At 36.1% G+C, this 15,566-nt stretch overlaps 1 long non-coding RNA gene across 1 annotated transcript; it reads left to right on the top strand.

Annotated features, from left to right (window-relative positions):
* Positions 1–14,600: 14,600 nt before the first annotated feature.
* On the top strand, positions 14,601–15,059 carry LOC140184293 (uncharacterized). Its single transcript, XR_011880718.1, has 2 exons — positions 14,601–14,691; positions 14,798–15,059. It is a non-coding gene; the product is annotated as an uncharacterized lncRNA (long non-coding RNA).
* The last annotated feature ends 507 nt before the right edge of the window (positions 15,060–15,566 follow it).

Raw genomic sequence — 15,566 nt, 5'->3', positions numbered from 1 at the left:
AATTCCAGCCTTGTTTTCGAGTTTTATGAGCAAAATGTTGAGATTTTGGGCTCTTTGATGTTATAGGACCCAACTCTCTTGAAGGAGAAGGTTAATCTTGTCTCCTTGGACCTTGGGTGTGGTAAGATTCTCAACCCTAGTGTAATTCGTGATTTTATGATGTTTGGGTTTTGAGATGTTGTGTATGGGTATGATGATTGTGGCTTAGGTTGTGTATATGTGAATATTGGAGCTTGATTGGTGATTTTGAAAAGCTTGAAAAAGGGATTTGGTGGTGAAAAATCTGTTCTTGCAGGTATTGAGGCCTTGAGAGCTTGTGGATAAGTGGTTTGGAAGTGCTTCGGTTGAGCTTGGGAAATCGGCTAAGGTATGGTTTCGGTTTTCCGTATCTAATATGTAATGTGGTAGGAAATACTTAGGCTAGAGGCCCTAAGATAGGCATTGAATGGTTGATGTTGTTGAATGATTGAGATATATGATGTGGTCATATATGTGATGATGATTAATGATGCCTTGATGGTATGATGTATGAGAAATATGCATGTTGTGATATATGCTTGATGATTGATTATGGTTGAATTGTGGGTTGAACTATGTTGATGGTGAGTATGATATTGATTGTGTACAATGATGATTTATTGGAATTGGTGTTGTTGAGAATTGGCATGAGGAAGAGTATATGAAATGTCAATATGTTTGAGTTTGAGCCACTTGGGTGAAGTGGGTTAAAATGATGAGATAGTGATTTTGTAAATTGTGGTAATGTGTCAATGTGTGAGTTGAGGAGGCTTGATGTTGAATTTGATGTATATTGATTGATTTCAAAGAAAAGGGATGAAATTGGCATGTTTTGATTGGTTTTGAAAAGAGTTGAAAATGGCATGTTTGAAAATGTCACTTTGTGGTTTTTATGAAAAACATGGTTTTTGGGCATACTTTGACGGGACATAACTTGGACTACGGATCTCTGTTTTGTGCCAAGTCTATTTAGAAATGAAATTGGATCCGGGATGTCCATGCCGTTCGAAGAACGGGTGAAAAATGATTTAAAATGAGGAAGTTATGTCCGTTGGAAGATTGGGGTTTAAATCTGTGAATTCTGCAGCTTTTAACTTAGAAAATTTTTAGCAGAACGACCCCTCGCGCGTAGGCACACTTGGCGCGTACGCGCCGTTCTTCCAGAAAATGCCATCCACGCGTGCGCGTGATGTGCGCGGGCGCGCCGATTGTGCTGCACCCAATGCCCAGTCATTTTCCAGAGAGTTGTGCGAAAACTGTGCCAGCTTTGTGCCTGGGGCACGAGAGTACCCACGCGTACGCGTGGATGACGCGTGCGCGTCGTTTGACTAGTTTTCAATCCACGCATTAGCGTGCATGACGCTTACGCGTCGACGAGTTTTCGAAGCTATCCACGCGTGCGCGTGGAGTGCGCGTACGCGTGGACCTATTTTCATTCCAAAGTTGATTTTTGAGTTTTAAAAGCCAAATTTCATACTTCTAAGCCTCCGATCTCACCACTTATATCTTAAATCATTATGATATGCCTAGCTATGAGAGAAGGAGCTAGTGGATGTGGTAACTTGCGAGTGAAGCAAGGGAAAATGAATAATCAATGAGAATCATTGATGATTATGTGAGATGTGGAGGATGGTGGTGGAAGTGCTTGTTATGCCATTGGCCGAAGGGCCGTAATTGTTTATGAATTGCCTGGTTCTGGATTGAACCGTGAGCCGGAATAGCTGTGTATGCTATGAATATTGGCTGGTTATGGATTTAACCATGAGCTGGAATGGCTGTGTATGATATGAATATTGGCTAGTTCTGGACTGAACCGTGAGCTGGATGGCTGATATGGATGTTGATCCATGGATGAGAATTCATGCATGTTTATGCTGAATTATTGATAATTGTGATTTGCACTTCCACTATCTGAGATACGAGTTTCCCTGGGTAGTAGTAGTGGCTAGCCACCACGTGCTCCAGGTTGAGACTTGATACTCTGTTGACCCTATGTCGTAAGTGTGGCCGGGCACTGTGAAAGACCCGGATGAGCTCGCCCCCGTAAATATTCACCAGTGAGGGTGATGGATATAGATCATGATTATGATCAAGTTTATAACGAGTATAACTCGAGTTGGGGATGCGTGACAGAGGGACAGTCCAATGGTTAGCGACCAGGACTTGTCGGGTTGGCTCTATAACCGACAAGATGATATCATCAGCCACTAGGGACAGGCATTCATCATATGCATACTATATGAATTGTTTGAAATTGCCTACTTGACTGCATATTATTTGCTAATTGTCTAAATGCCTTAATTGTTCCTACTTGTATATTTCTTGTTTGATATAACTGTGTTTGCTACATTATACTCCTGCTGGTGGTTGGGAGGTCTGAAGGAATTGGGAATGGAAGTATTAGTTAGACTGAAGTATCTTTAGTCAGATGCCCTTTATGGTTTAGCTTGTTTATAAGCTTTGATATTATCTGGAGGAAGTTCTAGGATTGCCTTCGGCTTTCCTCTATTATTATGTATTATATATGTGGAAGCTGTTACCATGCTGGGGAGCTCTGGTTCTCACCCATGCGGATTTTGTGGTTTTCAGATGCAGGACGTGAGGTTTCCCGCTGAGGCATGCTGGAGACTTCTATATTTGCAAAGATCCTTTGTTCTCGGGGCTATGTTTTGGTTTATATGTTTTGCTTAGATACTTTTATCTCCATTAAATAATACAAACTGTGATGACTCCTTTTATGGGAGATTTTGGAGAATAGGTTTTATGTATTTGTGTCCCTTTGGGTTTCCTTTGGGGTTTTCCTTATTTTTTTATCATATGTATATATTGCTATGCTCGGACCGGTTATCTTCGCAGCCGGAACTTGAGTCTTGATATTCCTGTTTTTGACACTCCTTTGTATATATATAAGCATGCGTTGGTTATCCTTATTCGTTACGTTATCGATCGGAGTGTTGCGCTTTGAGTTGCGATTTTTTGTTTACCCTTTTTCTACAAAGGCTCCTAGTTATAATCAATCATTCATACTACTATACATACTAAATTTTTATTTTAGAGGTCGTAACACCTTGCCATCTCTGAATTATGACTTAAGCATAAAACTCTGTATGGTAGGGTGTTACAGCCGACATCATTTAATGTCTCAAAATCGGCGCATCCCAATATCATGTACCAATATTTCAAAGGAAGATTTTGGGAGTGACTTTGTGAATAAATCTGCCAGATTATCACTTGAGCGGATCTGTTGGATATCAATTGTTCCTTGATTTTGAAGATCATGAGTGAAGAAGAATTTGGGAGAAATATGCTTTGTTCTATCACCTTTGATGTATCCGCCTTTAAGTTGAGCAATGCATGTTGTATTATCTTCAAACAGGATAGTTGGAGCTATCTTATGATCAATCAATCCACATGATGACAGAATATATTGAATCAGGCTCCTCAGCCAAAAACATTCGCGACTAGCTTCATGAATTGCTAGTATTTCAGCATGATTAGAGGAGGTTGCTGCTATTGTCTGTTTCGTGGACCTCCATGATATAGCTGTACCACCATATGTGAATAGGTATCCTATTTGAGATCTCCCTTTATGTAGATCAGACAAAATATCCAGCATCTGCATAGCCAACTAATTGTGACTTAGATTTATAGGGATAAAACAATCCCATATCAACCGTTCCATGATTATATCAAAAGATCTGTTTGATTCCACTCTAATGTCTTCTGGTTGGAGAGGAACTATATCTTGCTAGTAAATTCACCACGAATGATATGTCAGGTCGCGTATTATTGGCAAGATACATCAGCGCTCCAATGGCACTAAGATATGGTACTTCAGGACCAAGGATATCTTCGTTCTCTTCTTTAGGATGGAATTGATCCTTTTCCACATCCAAAGATCTTACAATCATTGGGGTACTCAAAGGACGTGACTTATCCATATAAAATCTTTTCAAGATTTTTTCTGTGTATGTTGTTTGATGAATAAAGATCCCATTTTTTGTATGCTCGATCTGCAGGTCGAGATAAAATTTATTCCTTCCAAGATCTTTCATCTCAAACTCTTCTTTTAGAGTTTTTATAATTGTTGGAATCTCTTCAGGAGTCCCAATGATATTTAAATCATCAACGTAGACAGCAATTATAATGAATCCAGATGCAGTTTTCTTTATGAAAACACATGGGCAGATATCATTATTCTTGAATCTGTTTTTGGCCAGATACTCAGTAAGATGATTATACCACATTCGTCCAGATTGCTTTAGATCGTATAAAGATCTTTGCAATTTAACTGAGTATAACACCTGCGAAAATTCATTGGATGGTTTAGACATCTTTAGTTCTTCAGGGACTATCATATAGATATCCCGATCTAATGAGCCATATAAATAGGTTGTTACCACATCCATTAAATGCATATGCAGTTTATGATATGCAGATAAACTGACTAAATAACGCAATGTTATCGCATCCACTACTGAGGAATACGTTTCTTCATAATCTATACCGGGCCTTTGTGAAAAATCTTGTGCCACAAGTCGGACTTCGTAGCGCACAACTTTATTTTTCTCATTTCGTTTTCTCACAAATACCCATCGGTATCCAACAGGTTTTACATTTTCAGGTGTACGGACTACAGGTCCAAAGACTTTACGTTTTGTAAGTGAGTCTAATTCAGCCTTCATGGCTTCTTTCCATTTTGGCCAATCATTCCTTTGTCGATATTCTTCGACTGATCTTGGCTCAAGATCCTTACTTTCATGCATGATATTTAATGCCACATTATATGCAAAAATTTCATTGACATTTGTCTTATTTCGGTCCCATTTTTCTCCTGTAAAGACATAATTTATCGAGATCTCATCATTTTCATAATTTTCAGGTACCTGAACATCTTCTGGCGTGTATTTGCTTCAGTGGCTATTTGTCCTACTGGGACATCAATTTGAATTGGGGCATTTTTCAACCTGCCATGCTTCTGGCGTGAATTTGCTTCAGTGGTTACTTGTCCTACTGGGACATCAATTCGAATTGGGACATTTTCCGCTGGTATATAAGATTTGGTTATCTTCTTTGTATCAGAAAATGCATAAGGCAATTCATTTGCTATTCTTTGCAAATGTATAATATTTTGAACTTCTAGTTCACATTGCCCTGATCGAGGATCTAAATGCATCAACGATGATGCATTCCAATTAAGTTCCTTTTCAGGAAGCTTATTCTCTCCCCCTAATGTTGGAAATTTTGATTCATCAAAATGACAATTCACAAACCGGGCTTTAAATACATCTCCCGTTTGTATCTCAAGATACCTTACTATAGAGGGAAAATCATATCCAACATATATCCCCAATTTTCTTTGGGGTCCCATTTTGGTACGATTAGGTGGTGCAATGGAAACATATATCGCACACCCGAATATTCTTAAATGGGAAACATTTGTTTGCTGGCCAAAAGCTAGTTGCATAGGAGAGAACTGATGGTAACTTGTTGGCCTCAAATGAATAAGTGTTGCGGCATGTAAAACAGCATGCCCCCAAACCGAGGTTGGGAGATTTGCTCTCATAAGCAAAGGTCTAGCAATCAATTGGAGGCGTTTAATAAGTGATTCTGCTAACCCATTTTGTGTGTGAACATAAGCTACTGGATGTTCAACACTTATTCCATTAGCCATACAATAAGCATCAAAAGCTTGGGAAGTAAATTCACCAGCATTATCAAGAAGAATTGCTTTGATTGGATTTTCTGGAAATTGTGCTTTTAATCGAATAATTTGAGCAAGTAATCTCACAAACACCAGGTTGCGAGAAGATAATAAGCACACATGTGACCATCTCGAAGATGTGTCTATTAGGACCATAAAATATCTAAAAGATCCACATGGTGGATGAATAGGTCCACATATATCACCTTGAATCCTTTCTAGGAATTCAGGGGACTCAAATCCAATCTTTACTAGTGACGGCCTTAAAATTAACTTCCCTTGAGAACATGCAGCACAATAAAATTCACTAGATTTAAGAATCTTCTGGTTCTTTAGTGAATGTCCATAGGAGTTTTCAATAATTCTCCTCATCATGGTTGTTTCCGAATGACCCAATCTATCATGCCAAGTTATGAATTCATTTGGGCTAGTAAACTTCTGGTTTACAATGGCATGTGATTCAATTGCACTAATCTTGGTATAATACAATCCAGATGAAAGTGAGGGTAACTTTTCTAATATAACCTTTGTATTTAAATCATGAGTTGTGATATATAAATACTCATGATTTCTCTCATTCATTGTTTCAATATGATATCCATTTCGGCGAATATCTTTGAAACTCAACAAGTTCCTCAGAGACTTGGTAGATAATAGTGCATTGTTTATTATGAATTTTGTTCCTCCAGGAAACAAAATTATAGCTCTTCCGGAGCCTTCTATCACATTGCCCGAGCCAATAATAGTATTAATATATTCTTCTTTTGGCACAAGATAGGTAAAATATATATAACTTTTAAGAATAGTGTGTGAACTTGCATTATCCGCAAGGCAAATATCTTCAGAATATGTCCTTGCCATTTTTCTTCAAAAAACAAATGATAATTATAAAATGAGTAGAAGTACATGCACAGTCAAATTATTCACATGAATACTTAACAAACACATACACATATCAAACTATTCCATCATTGATCAAATAGCCAATATTACCTTCAAAATCCTTAAAGAAATTAGATACATCATAATGAGTGGTGGAATTTTCATCATTTGAAACAAAATTTGTTTCCTTTTCTTTGTCATCCCTTTTCAAGGATGCTTGATAAAGATCAACTAGGTGCCTTGGGGTACGACAGGTATGTGACCAATGGCCCTTTCCATCACAACGGAAGCATTTATCCTCAATTGATATACTTTACCCATTATTTCTTTCTTTATCCCACTTCTGGTGAGATCTTTCTTGTGAACATAATTTCTTTTCCTTCAATAATTTTTCTTGTTATCAAAATCTTGTCATTAGATACATCATAATGAGTGGTGGAATTTTCATCATTTGAAACAAAATTTGTTTCCTTTTCTTTGTCATCCCTTTTCAAGGATGCTTGATAAAGATCAACTAGGTGCCTTGGGGTACGACAGGTACGTGACCAATGGCCCTTTCCATCACAACGGAAGCATTTATCCTCAATTGATATACTTTACCCATTATTTCTTTCTTTATCCCACTTCTGGTGAGATCTTTCTTGTGAACATAATTTCTTTTCCTTCAATAATTTTTCTTGTTATCAAAATCTTGTCATTTACCTCTTCTGGGGTTAATTGCCGCATTTTCTTCAGGAAATGGGGCGGCGCCAACTGGGCGCGCTTCATGATTTCTTAAAAGTAACCCATTGTTGCGTTCAGCAACAAGAAAGCAAGAAATTAACTCAAAATATTTTTAAATTCTTTTTCTCGATACTGCTGCTGCAGGAGCACATTCGAGACATGGAAGGTCGAGAAAGTTTTTCCTAACATATCAGGCTTGAGGAAGTATCACATGATTGTACCTTTCTTCAAAGTCTTTCCACAGATCTGCAAGATCTTTTAATGTGGGGTATTCATTTTTCAATCATTCGTCAATATGACGATGAAGGAAAATCATGGCCTTGACTTTTATCTTTTTGGGATGTATTATTTTCAGCCTCAATGGTATCTTCAAGATCCATTGAATCAAGATGGATTTCAACATCTATATCCATGATAAATAATTATTTCCAAATATTACAAGAGCATTATATTCAAGATGAAAGAGTTTCGACGTAATAAAAATTTGTTACCTGGAGTCTTCCTAAAATTTGATCAGAGTCTCTTGCTGATAACGTGTTATAAAATAACTAAATAGATAAATAAAGAAGAGGTAACAAATATAAAATAAAGAAATATAAAAAGAGAAAAAGAAGTATTGCAACATAAAGGTAGAGAGAATTATTTATTACTTTTTATGTGTTTTATCCTTCAGAGCAAACTCTTATTTATATACATATAAGGGTCAACTTTTCAAACTCAATTAATTATACAATCTCTCTTGATATTCTAAATAACATAGAAAAATGATCATCCACCTCGTATCCATTTCATACTTATCACAACATGTAGTTCAATATTCCTATTTTTTTTCTTTTAGCTTAAAACGTGGAATATTATAATTGCAAACGCTTTTACAGATTTTTAGTACCCAATAAAACAAATTTGGAAACAAACCAATAACCAATCAATGGTTGTGTGGATTACAAAAACAGGGGGCCTAAATACCGGATGAACAAAAACAGGGCCCACCAAAGTAAAATATTCATTTGTTTATATGATAAACCCATAACCGTTGATCTCACATACTTCTACCTCGTTTGACCCGCGGAGCACCACCCTTCCATCACCTCGGTTTCCTCGTCGGGCTGCTCTACATTCACTGTCCTCACTGAAATGGCTATGGATGTGGGAATGCCAAGAACGATTTATGAGTTTTTGGGAGAATAGCAACACTGAGAAACAAGAAAGAGAAGAAAATGGGGCATGAACTTTTAAAATTGAGTCGTTTCTTTAATTTCAATTTAAAGGGACAGGCAAAATCTTCTTTTCATCACCAATATATACAGACTACGTGCATTATTGCTAATTACGAAAAATACGTAACTATTAGTTGTTAAAAATACTTTTTGTTGTTGAAATAACATTACCCCAATAAAACAAATAAGTATTAACTTTTCTTAGTTAGCTTAGTGATCTTAATTATAGAATGAGAAACCTCCTATTCATTTCATAATACTAAACCGGATCAAATCAAATTAGGAGAATTGCTCAAGCTAAGTGGCCATCATTTATGCTTTGTAATAGGTTCCCCTAGAATTAAAGGCTAAAAACACTAAATAGAATCGTTAAGTGTTATATGAGTGAGTGTTATGTGGTTAAATTTGTAACGTTTAGTGTTAGAGATTATCCAATTTATCTCAAAAAAAAAATATGAGCAATGCTAGGGCCAGCAACATTTGTGATTGGTAGCCATCAACTAGCCATCAATGATGATTTGATGGTGTGAGATTGGTGTGAGATTTTATCCAATGGCTCACCTTTCTCTTCTGGTTACATGCTGGCCAAAATGCAATAAAATTGCTGGCCCCCTAGACTTTTCCAAAAAATATTTTAGGAAAATTTTAGAATTCATTTTATGACATTAATTTTGGTTTCTCACTGTATTTTTAACTTGAAATATCAAATATTATTTCGTTGTGAATTTGATCTACATTTAAAATTTTATTGTTAGTCAATGAGTTACTATACTTACTATATGTAGAATGGTAAATAGACTTAAATTCGTTAGACCGGTCCGTATAACTCGCTAAAAAAAGCGGGTCAAGCTAAAAAATTAAGACCGCAACACTTTAAAAGTTCGTCTAATTTGTACTACTTAAACCGCGAGTTTTGACAGGGTGGGTCAGACCTTCCTGGTGGGCTCAACGTTTGTTTTTGCTAGAAACATTTTTTGAAAATGTTCTAATTTAGCATTTTGGATTATGTTTTACGTTTGATTGATTATGTTTTAAACTTGTAGATGTTTAATTATATATTTTGGACAATTTTATTTTGCTTTGGATAATATTAGTTTTATTATTTTGTTTTAAAAAACTTGGTTTATGATTATGTTTATTACATATTTATAATTTTAAAGATTTTAATGTTTATGAATTTAAAAATTATAATTCTTTTATATCTTTAAAAATTATAAATGTATTAAAATAGTTATAAACTTATATATATTGTTTAATATTTAATAGTAAAAAAATTGGTAGGTTTGGTCCGCTAACCTGCCATTAGACGAGACGGTGAGATTTTAGGATTGTCTCATTAGACGGAATGAGCTTTTCTATTTGTCGACTTTAACTATATATATAAGATAAAATTTAAATTTCTGCTATTTATTTAGGTGGACAAGAAAACTAATCAGTGGACTAATTAAGTTGGTTAATTTATGACATTAGTTTATTATTGCTACATCACATATGATGTTAACTTCTAAGAGTATAATCAAAACAATTTTAAAGCATTAAGGACATTAAAATTAAAAAATATTTGAAACATTAGTTACGAATAAAATTAATATCAGATGTAAACGTTAATTACAATATAAAAAAACATGTTTATCACTAAGAAATTAAAACCTTCGTAAAATTAAACTACTTTCACATTATGGTAATTAATTACAAATGAAACTTACAACGAGTGAATGAACAAATAAGTTAAGACTAGTTTACTCGTCAACTTTATTGATATTATTTTTAATTAAACTATTTATTTTAAAAATTTATAATTGTTAACATACAATAAGAATATATATATATTTTTTCTATTTTTACCTAATCTTTGTGGATTCTTTTTCATCCATAACAATTCTATTCTTTTATCTTTATTAAAATAAATTTTATTATATGATTAGATCATTATTATTTTATAAACAATTACAATAGTGAAATTAATTTTTAACACATGAAAATAACAAATGTGATATTTTAATTATAGGAACAAAGCATCAAATCTAACTATATATAATTTTTCTTTTGAAAGTAATCTAATCATATATGATTAAATAAGTATAAGAATGGTTAAGAGAGCATAGTCAAAGTAAATGTGTGTAGTGAAATAAATGTAATAAAAATTAAAAAAATAATTGTGAGAAATATTGTTAAATCAAGTAACTTTAGTTATATACGTTTTATCAAACGTACACATGGTAACGTTACTATAAAAGATTTAATTTCAGCATATATAGTTCAAGAAACTAAGGGTTATAAATAAAAGAAAGAAAGAAGTGTATATATGTTAGCCGCAAAACTCAATGTGATGTTGTGCCAAAGAGCTAATAATCGATCACAAGAATCAACAAAATGAAGATCCTATTTTTGGCACTGAGTTTGAGTATAGCAGCCTCTTATATGATAAATATTGTTGCATTTGCTAGGGTTTTAGCTGAAGAACCTCCTCTTGCTGCTGATTCACCTGATTACACCTTTCAAGATTATAACATTTTTGATGATGAGAACTCATCATCACCTGAATCAGGATCAGAGCCAGCGGTGATTGTTATTGGGAAGAAAGATAGTAGTAATAGCAGTGTAAGTGCATTAGCTAAAAGGTTTCTTGCTAACCAAGGAGGAAAACTATACACACTTTTCTGCAGTTACAATTCGGGGAATATAATTATCACTGAATTCTTTTGCCGGAAGAAGCTAAGGGAAAAGGTTAATATTGTAACTTACTCATCAAATAGTTATTAGAAAGTTTAATTTCTACTCGGGAAAAAAGTTAAATGAAAGAATAACTTTGTAATCTATTGAATATTGAATAAGGTGGGGTTTGTTTATTATTTTCTTTATCTTTCCGTTTATAAATACTGGCGGTACCAATATTGTAAAGACTAGCTAGTTACACTTTTTTTTAATGAGATAAAATATAAAATTCTATTATAACACTACAAAAAAAAGTGGATTAAAATGGCAATGATTTTATGGCGGTTACACAAAATTGCCATTTTTTATGCTAATTCCTGCGTTTTTGGTCTCTGCCAAAATTTTCATATTTTTGAGGCGGTTTTAGTTGATTCCAGCGGTTTAAAACCGCTCCTATCATTTTTTGATTCTCTTTTAATTCGGATGATGTGTTGCTGCATATATGAGAAGTTTGTGGGTAATGTAAATGACGAACTCTAATCTTTTTCCACCATTCATCTCACGCCATTGTCCTTCACCTCACATCGCTGCCAATTATTTCCTCTCTAGCATTCATCCTCTTATCGCTTCTCATCTCCTCACCGCTGCAAGAAACGCTATTGTTGCTGCCTTCATCGAGCTTCTATCTGGTTCTTGATCTGACTTCGATCTGAATATTTGTTGCTGCCGCTTAATTCTCTGCCATCGTTCATCTCCTTGTCGCTGCTCATCCCCTCGCGACACCTATCAACATCGTGCCGCTGCTTTCAATGAGCTTCTACGATCTTGTTCTGACTTCGATCTGAAGGTTAGTCATCGCCTATCATCTCCTTGCTGCTTTGTTTATCACCTCGCCACCGCAGGCAACATTGTTACTGCCATTAGCGAGCTTTTGCAATTTGGTGCCGCATTCTCTGTCACTTCCGCGATTACGTCCTCGCTCTCACTGTCGAGAACTTCCTTGAGCACTGCCTCCAGACTCTCGTCTTCAAGTTCGACATGGCCAAGTCAATCCACCAGACCATGGTCCTCATTCGCTAGCACCACATTAGGTCTTTTTTTCTTTTTTTTCACTTTTTATCTGAAATTTAGGGTTTTTAAATTCTTAATTTTCTATTAATAGTTGTTTGTTTTTGCTCACTGTCGAATTAAGAATCTAATTTCCTTGGTTTCTAGGCTTTTGATAAAGTATTATTAAGTTTTGTGATAATAGAAGATTTGTTGATTTCAGATGTGCTACTCTAGCTTCATCAAGATTTGCCAATAATAACAATAATAATGATGCACTAGTTCCAGTAACTAAGAATATCAATAGGCTTAGCATGGTAGTGAATGTGAAGGTCTTGAAAAAGCTCTTCTCTATTAACAACTATCAAAAGAAACCAAAGAGTGTAAGATAATTATCCTTTTCCTTTGGTGATTTATGTCAATCAAGTATAAAATTGATCTTTTATTCAGGTATAAAATTAGAAAGGCTTTTATTAGTCTTTGGTGAGGGGATTAATCCTTATCACTAGAAAGCTATGTGGTATGCAAAATCGTGATTCACACTTTTCACAATTCCGCATAGCTGATCAGCAAGTGCACTGGGTCGTTCAAGTAATACCTTACGTGAGTAAGGGTCAATTCCACGGAGATTGTCGGCTTGAAGCAAGGTATGGTCATCTTGTAAATTTCAGTCTGCCAGATTCAAATGGTTATGAGGTATTGATAATTAAAAGATAAATAAAACAGAAAAACACAAGGAGGTCAGAATCCAACAGCATCTGCAGTCCTTTCTCAACCTCTGAATCAGATTTTTGCTCAGGTCCATCAATTTCAGCTAGAAAATACCTGAAATCAGAGAAAAACACACAAACTCATAGTAAAGTCTAGAAATATGATTTTTACATAAAAACTAATAAAAATATACTAAAAAGTAACTAAAAAATACTAAAAACTACCTAAAAACAATGCCAAAAAGCGTATAAATTATCCGCTCATCAGTATGCCTCTTCAAATGCAATGTAAATATAAATTATAGGAAGAATTTTTCTTTGATTCTGTAAGACCCAGAATCTTTGAAAAGTCTTTTTATGATCAAGTCTCAAATCATATAGTTATTTATAACCTTAATTTCAGAGATTATTTTATTAAGGATATTAGGGCAAGTTTTGATTTATTGAACTTGAGATAAGTTATGATTATTATCTAATTTTACAATTACTGGATTATTTTCTATATTCAAATTACAAGGTTGATAGTTATGAAATAATAAGGATTTTATAAGATTTGGATTAGATAAGTAATATTTTAAATATTATTACTGCTATTTTGGAAAAATGAATAAATTAAGCATATTATTTCTAATTTTTGGATTTGGGCATTTTAGTGAAAATAATTTGTGAAATTGATGAGCAAATAGTATTTTCTATGTACAAATAGTGTTAGATTTAATTTGGGTTTCAATTACTATATTATTCCCAATTTTATGTGAAATTACCAAATCACCCTCAGCCCTAATTTTTGAAAAGGAAAACCCTAACCCTGAAAACCCTAACTAGAACCCATTTCTCCCTCTGAACCCAGAAGCCGCACCCCACTTGTTTCCCTCTCACCCTCTCATTCACAGAAACATGGAAAGGAAGAACGGGAAAATCAAAAATGGAGACTGGGCCAGAAGGAGAGAAGGAGAGGGGGAAAGAATCGGCGCCGCCGGCTGGGTATTGCCACCGTGACTGCCGGACTGCCGCACGCGAGGAGCGCCGCCGTCGAAGCCGCCCCGTTCATCCCTGCCCAGTCGCGGTTCTGCCACCATCATCCCGTTCCGTCGCCTGAAGAGTGTCACGAAGGCGAGAGAAAGCTCGTGCGCGCAGGGGAGAGGAAGGAGGCGCTGGTTGGCCGCCGCACCTTGCCGTCGATCGCCATTGAACCGCGCCGGACCCAGAACTGCGAACGTGAGGGGTGCGATGCAGGAGCCGAGACGAGGAAAAGGGAGCGCGCATGCACGCACAGGAGAAGGGCGAAGCTGCTATCACCATCGTTGGTAAGCTGCGCCGCCGTTGACCTTGCCGCAGAGACAGTCACCGTTCTTTATGGCAGAGCAGACGAGAGAGATCTAAAGGTGTGCTGGGAGTCCAACCACCGCGCCCAGCCGCTGTTTACGTCGCCGGTGCCGCCTCGGTCGGAACTGCCGCCATCAGAAAAGGGTTCTAGCCACCAGGGGTGGTTCTCGGCTCCCGGGACCACCGTCGGAGTCTCTGGCTACTTCTTCCGTTGCCGGAAAAACTCTACCGGTAAGGGCTTTGAATTTGGTTTATTTGTTTAAGATTCCGACAGCTTTATCGCCTCTGTATGTGGGTTTCAGTTACCAACGCAGGAGTCCGGTCGCCGCTGTCACTTGAGGTGGCTGACGTTCTGCTGCTGAACCGGTTCAAGAGACCGCCGCTGTTCGGTTCAGCCGTTTCTTCTTCGGTAAGTATGTTTCGGAAAGCCTCACGTTAGTTTTCGGTTGTGTTTGGTTAATAAATGAGTTTTGGTAACGTGGGGTCGAGTCCTGATTGTTATATGTTGCGATTAGTGTTGCTATGGTTATTGCAAAAGTGGCTGGGAGCTGAGGTTTTGGTTGCCGGTGATTTCGAGTTGAGACGGAAAGGACTCTGTGAGACGTTTGGGTTATGGATTTGCGTTTTGAGGTAGGGGCGCTTTCCAAAAACTATGTTTTGTGTATTGGAATTATTACATATGGATACTGATGTGAGATATTGTGTATTTGGTGATTGTATCTGCCTTATGTATTATTTGATTGACTTGAATGATTATGGATGTTGGTTTGGCTGAGTTGTTGTGCGGCTTTGTGAAATATAATGTTTTGAAGTGGATTCTTTAAAGATTTGAAATCTGAGTTTAAACCGTTGAGGATTGGTTTGAATTGAGTCAATTATTTCAATGATGTGAAAAGTCGAATGCACTTTTGAATTCAGCTTGGTTTATTTTAATTGATTTGGTTTTGGACAAATGATTTGTTATTGAACCGCTTCTTTAAAGCTTTGGAAATGAGTTATATCGATCGATATTGAGTTGATTTTGAAATGGTATCCTTGAGATACGCCACTGAGGCGATTGTTGGATTTAGCTTGCTTTAAATTGATTTCTGGTTTTGAGCTGTTGAAAAGGAATGAGAAATGGTTTAGTTGGGACCCGAACCGGGTGGCAAAAGTCCAAGTTTTAGGGGAGGTGCTGCCGAAATTTCTACAAAATCTTACACTTGTTTGTAAGGTTATTTAAAAAGGGTTGGATTTGAGGAATTGTATTATTTGATTTATTAAAAGGATATTTATGTTTTCAAG

This window comes from Arachis hypogaea, chromosome 4 (genome assembly GCF_003086295.3).
Source record: "Arachis hypogaea cultivar Tifrunner chromosome 4, arahy.Tifrunner.gnm2.J5K5, whole genome shotgun sequence".
NCBI lineage: Eukaryota > Viridiplantae > Streptophyta > Magnoliopsida > Fabales > Fabaceae > Arachis > Arachis hypogaea.
Note: the sequence above shows the minus strand (reverse complement) of the source record. Positions and strands in the feature narration are given on the sequence as shown.